Source organism: Cibotium barometz, chromosome 64 (assembly GCF_041138505.1).
Source record: "Cibotium barometz isolate CiBa-2024 chromosome 64, ASM4113850v1, whole genome shotgun sequence".
In the NCBI taxonomy this organism is placed as follows: domain Eukaryota; kingdom Viridiplantae; phylum Streptophyta; class Polypodiopsida; order Cyatheales; family Cibotiaceae; genus Cibotium; species Cibotium barometz.
In genome coordinates this window covers 16,098,665-16,104,370 of record NC_141109.1, presented here as the reverse complement: position 1 = coordinate 16,104,370, position 5,706 = coordinate 16,098,665, and positions in this window count along the sequence as shown.

The window sequence follows — 5,706 nt, the reverse complement described above, 5'->3', positions numbered from 1 at the left end:
TGCTTCATTAGGTGCCGAGCAAGTCGCCATGGGCATCACCAATTTTATTGGTGAAGAAGAAAGATGGGTCTATGCATTTATGCATGGACTATCATGGTTTGAATGTAATCACAATAAAGAATAAGTATCCGTTACCGCGAGTTGATGAGCTTTTTGATCAATTGCAAGGTGTGCGATACTTTAGCAAGATTGACTTAAGATCGGGCTATCATCAAGTTTGCATCCGCATGGAGGATGTGCCTAAGATAGCTTTTTGTACTAGATTTGGGCATTATGAGTTTTTAGTTATGCCGTTTGGTCTAACTAATGATCCAGCTACATTTATGGATATCGTCTTACGCCCATATCTTGGTCGATTTGTTGTAGTATTTCTTAATGATATTTTGATCTTTAGTCGCACACAGAAGAAGAGCATTTGCAACACTTAAGATTAGTGTTCAAATTGCTAAGGCAAAATGCACTTTATGATAAAGAGAGCAAGTGTGAGTACTTTGTCTCAGAGATCCATTATTTGGGTCACATAATTTTGGCAAAGGGAATTCATATGGATCCTGCAAAAATAGAGGCAATCCTTAAGTGGCCTCATCCAACCAATTTGGAGGAATTATAGATATTCCTTGGGTTGGTAGGGTTCTATCATAAATTCAACCAAGATTATGCTAAGTTAACGGTTCCTATGAGACAGACCAATTAAAGACTAAGGGTCACAACTTTGTTTGGGGTGCTAACCAACAACAAAGTTTCGATCGCCTGAAGGTTGTCTTAGCTATTGCACATGTGTAGCAATAGTAGATCCTAATTAACCATTTGTGGTTGAAACGGATGCTGGTGACCATGCAATTGTGATGTGCTTCTTCAACGAGGAGGAAGCAACAATTTGGATAAAGCTCAGCAGAATTATTCTGCATATGAGCATGCAGTTGGTGCTATGCTTCTTCAAGGAGGAAGACCGATAGCTTTTGAGAGAGCAAGAAGTTGGATAAAGCTCAGCGGAATTATTTTGCATATGAGTGAGCTTTATACCATCATTTATGCTCTAGGCAAGTGGAGACATTATCTCTATAGTGCTAAGTTTGAGATTGTATTTGATCATGATAGCATTAAATGGTTGACAACTCAAACTGATTTGAAAGGTCGTAAAGCTTGGTGGGCAGAAATCCTCCAAGAATTCGGCTTTCAATTAAGGTATCGCAAGGACCTATACAATGTCGTGGGGCTGATGCCTCAAGTCAACTCATTGAGTTTTTTGAAGTTGAAAAGTGAATTTTTAGATTCACTCCAAGGCAAGTACGAACATGATCAGTCATATACACAGGTGTGGAAAGTTGTTACATGCAGGAATCCCTCCCACTCCGCAGTAGTAAGTGAAAATGATAGTTCCACACCTAGCTCTTCTCTTTCTAGAGATAACTTAGTCGTTGGGAAGCATTTTTTCATCGATAATGGGTACTTGTTACACAAAGGAAGAGTGTGTGTACCCTCAGACTTTGACACTAGGCACCAAATACTTTATGAGTGTCATGATAGTCTAAGTGCAGGTCATCTTGGAATTAGGAAGACCTATGCCTTAGTGAGAAGGCAATTCTATTGGCCTGGACTTCACAAGGACATCTAAGGATATGTTCTGCATTGTCAAAATTCCAGGACAATAAGGCTGAGCGTCTTAACCATTAGAGATTCTTGATGGTAAGTGGGAAAGCATCTCTATGGATTTTATTGTAGGCCTACCTACAACTAGCAGAGGCCATGATGCCATTTGGGTTGTAGTGGTGGACAGGTTGACCAAGATGTCTCAGTTTATTCTGACTAAAACGACAATGAGAACACCAGAGTTAGCTTGGCTTTTCATTGAAAATATCTATCAACTCTATGGGCTGCCATCCAGTATAGCCAGTGTAAGAGATCAGAAGTTTAATAGTCACTTCTGGCAGTGTTCAAAAGGTTAGACACAATGCTCAGTATGACCATTGTTGACCACCCCTAGAGTGATGGTCAGACAGAAAGGATATGCTAAGGGCATATGTGAGTAAACAACCAAGTACTCAAGGATATGCTAAGGGCATATGTGAGTAAACGACAAACTAATTGGGAAGATTACTTACCAATTTTAGAATTTGCCTACTGCGAAGCATGTCACTGCAGGCTTTAGTCCTTTCATGCTTATGTATGGCTTTCAACCCCGATCTCCAGTAGCGGTGGGGTTAACTACTAAAAGAATTCATTAGGTTAAAGATTTTCTACAATATCATCACGATATGCTAAAAATTGCTAAGGAAAATGTTAAACGAGCCCAAGATTGTTACAAGCATTATGCGGATGAAGATCGTAGAGTGGTCACATTCTCGTCACATTTGAGAAAGGTGACCAAGTATTTCTCAAGGTTCCCTCGAGTTCAAAAACTTTGAGGACGAGCAAAGTGCCAAAGTTATTGCCAAAGTATTGTGGACCTTTCACAATACTTAAGTGTGTAGGTGAAGTTGCCTACAAGTTAGCTCTACCAGAACATTCTAAGGTTCACCCAGTTTTTCATGTTAGTCATCTGTGAAAACGACTAGGTGAAGATGCCAATGTGGTGGATACAGGTGTTCTGTAGATTTAATTGAGCCTCCAGTGTTACCACATGAGCCAGAGCACATCTTGGATTTTCAAGAGAAGCAAACTCATCACATAATTAGACACCAGTGTCTAATTAAGTTGAAAGATAGATCGGAAAAAGGTTCAACTTGGAAGGACGTTAGTACTCTCAAGACCCGATATCCTACCTTTGTTTTCGAGGACGAAAACTCTTCTAAAAGGGGGAGTAGTGTCAAGACACGGGTAGGACTAGGGGGAGTCAACAGTCTGGACATGTGTGGATGGCCAGGGCTATTTTAGTCGGCTAGGGTTCCTATATCCGGTGGTTGGGTAGAGAGTTGCCCTATTTTCTTCTGGCAAGTTCATGGAGGTCTCATGGGCTGATCTCACACTTCTCATATCAATATAGTACTCAAGTTGTGTGTAATCATCTTGTACTCTTTTTCTCAACCATGGTTGCTCCACTACTTCAACCACCATAGTTGAACCCTAACCCTAAAATACCGAGAGAGAGAGAGAGAGAGAGAGAGAGATTTCAAATTTTAGATTATTATTTTTTGTTCCCCATATTATGAATCGCTTGCAAAAAAATTTACCCTTCCTTTAACATTTAGTGTAATCTAATAGGATATCATTCAATCCATAGTTTCATGTGGCCTATTTGATAGTGTACCAATAGGATACCATTCCGTCCACACTTGCATGTGGCCTATTTAACAGTGTGCCAAACCTTTTTAAGCAACCTTTAATAATCTAGCCTCAAATGGCCATCTAGTGTCTAAATGCGCATTGAAGGTACTAAACATAATCTTACTTCTCAAAAAGGTGTCTTATAAACACGAGCTAGTTGATATTCATGTAATTACAAATGGAAGGTGGAGTATGGATTTCCAATCATCCGATTGGTGGATGCTAAGTTTGCCTCTCGCTGTTCGTTTACAAAAAAATTTAATCTTTAAGGTTATGTGACTGAATCTTGATTTTTTGGGGGAGAGTTTAAGTATATATTATATTGTATATTAAGTGCCCTAATTCAAACCCAAAGCCTACACATCGGTAGGCCTAGGATTCACAATCATGTGCTTTTATAAGAGAACTTCATATCAAAGGTAGGCGTAAATAACATGATGTAACATAGTAACATAATTGAAATTTCCATATGATTGTTTACCCATCATTAACGATATCAGAATGGAGACTAGTTAATATAATTGCACAAAAACCTCTATATGATTGATCACCCAATCAATCATTTGAACAGTATTGGCATGGACACTAGTTAATATGATTTCACAAAACCTCTATATATGTCTCTCTATATATATTTTTCTCCTCGTTTGTGAATAACCACGTGGGGTTCACAAACGTATACTTATGCAAGATATGGACCTCATAAGGTGGTTAGATGAAGTGTGAGACATTTATTACTTTCCCTTTCCACAAACAAGTTCATTTCCCTTTATGGTAGGCTACTTGGTAGAGAATGGTGGCATGTGGAGGTGTTAACAAGTTATCTTTTTGCTAGATCTTCATGCTTCAAAGGGCACGCTAAACATAGACATCCATGAGTTCAATGCTAATTGATTGGGAGAATGAACACTCCACCTACTTTTTATGTTCACAAGGAGACACTAATATGTGAGTTGGAAAAAGTATGCGCAAATCATGGATGTGCATCTCCTTGGGCAAGTGAAGTCATCAATCACTATTGTCATGTGTTAGCATCAACTCTTTATGTTCCCAAGGCTAAGGCTGATGTTGCCTCTTCGTGAATGTAGCCTAACAAGTAAAAAACAAGAGAAACCATTATTTTTAAGGGGGGAGAGAGAGAGAGAGAGTTATGTTGCCATAGTCGAGAAGGGCATGGAGCTCTAGTCACCACCCAGCCATAGAGGGGAGTGTGGATAGCTCCACACTCCTAGGCACTTATAGGGGCTTGCCCACCCATAAGCCTGCTCAGCTACCTAAGTGCTCTAACTTGGGTGCCCTCACCCCTAGACCCCAAATGTACCCCATCGTCCACACTCCAACGTTCACACTCCACATCTAATCAAGCTCCCCACACATCGTTACAGGCTATGTTACATCAACCCTGCTTAAGAATAGTTTTTATCCGCGTGAAAACAAAGCGGGAAAAAGATTTGGTAAACATTGTTAGTTGGTTCCATGTTGAGGCTTCCTTCGGCATGCCCTTCCACTTAACAAGTGCCTATCGATACACAATATACCTCGTGTTCTAATCTCTAAACCCAAGAATCATCCTTGGTTCACGTGGAAATGAATGTGACTCCAAGAACTCAACCAAAACTTAAGACGAACTACATTGTCTTGATGGATCACTATTTTTGCATTGTCATGAAAAAGCGAATCCACTAGAGAGCTCTCCCTAGCAACTATAGAGAGCTCTCCCTAGCAACTCAACTTTGTAGGCTATGCTACCATCTATAGCTCTACAACTGTAGATCTAGGCTAGAATCCATATATCAACATAAATGGAGTAAATCTAGTTGTTAAATGTTTCAAATTACTCTAAGCAAATTCCAAGTATGGCAATAACTTCTTCCAATTGGGTAACCTATTTGCTAACATGCACAAAGCATATCCTCTAGCACTTGGTTTACTCTCTCAGCCTGACCATCAAGTTATGGATGGTCATACGTACTTATACTCATAATAGTTTCTAGCTTTTTGAAGATTTCCTTTTAAAAGGAGTATCATACTTTCTATCTCTATCAGATACTATATCTGTAGGCAGGCCATATAGTTTGTAAAGACGTTCGATAAAGAGCCTAGCAAACTCAGATGTTTTAAGTTGGAATAAACTTGTCCATCTTAGTCAATCTACCTCGTGTTCTGATCTCTAAACCCAAGAATCATCCTTGGTTCACGTGGAAATGAATGTGACTCCAAGAACTCAACCAAAACTTAGGATGAACTACATTGTCTTGATGGATCACTATTTTTGCATTGTCATGAAAAAGCGAATGCACTAGAGAGCTCTCCCTAGCAGCTCAACTTTGTAGGCTATGCTACCATCTATAGCTCTACAACTGTAGATCTAGGCTAGAATCCATATATCAACGTTGATAAATGGAGTAAATCTAGTTGTTAAATGTTTCAAATTACTCTAAG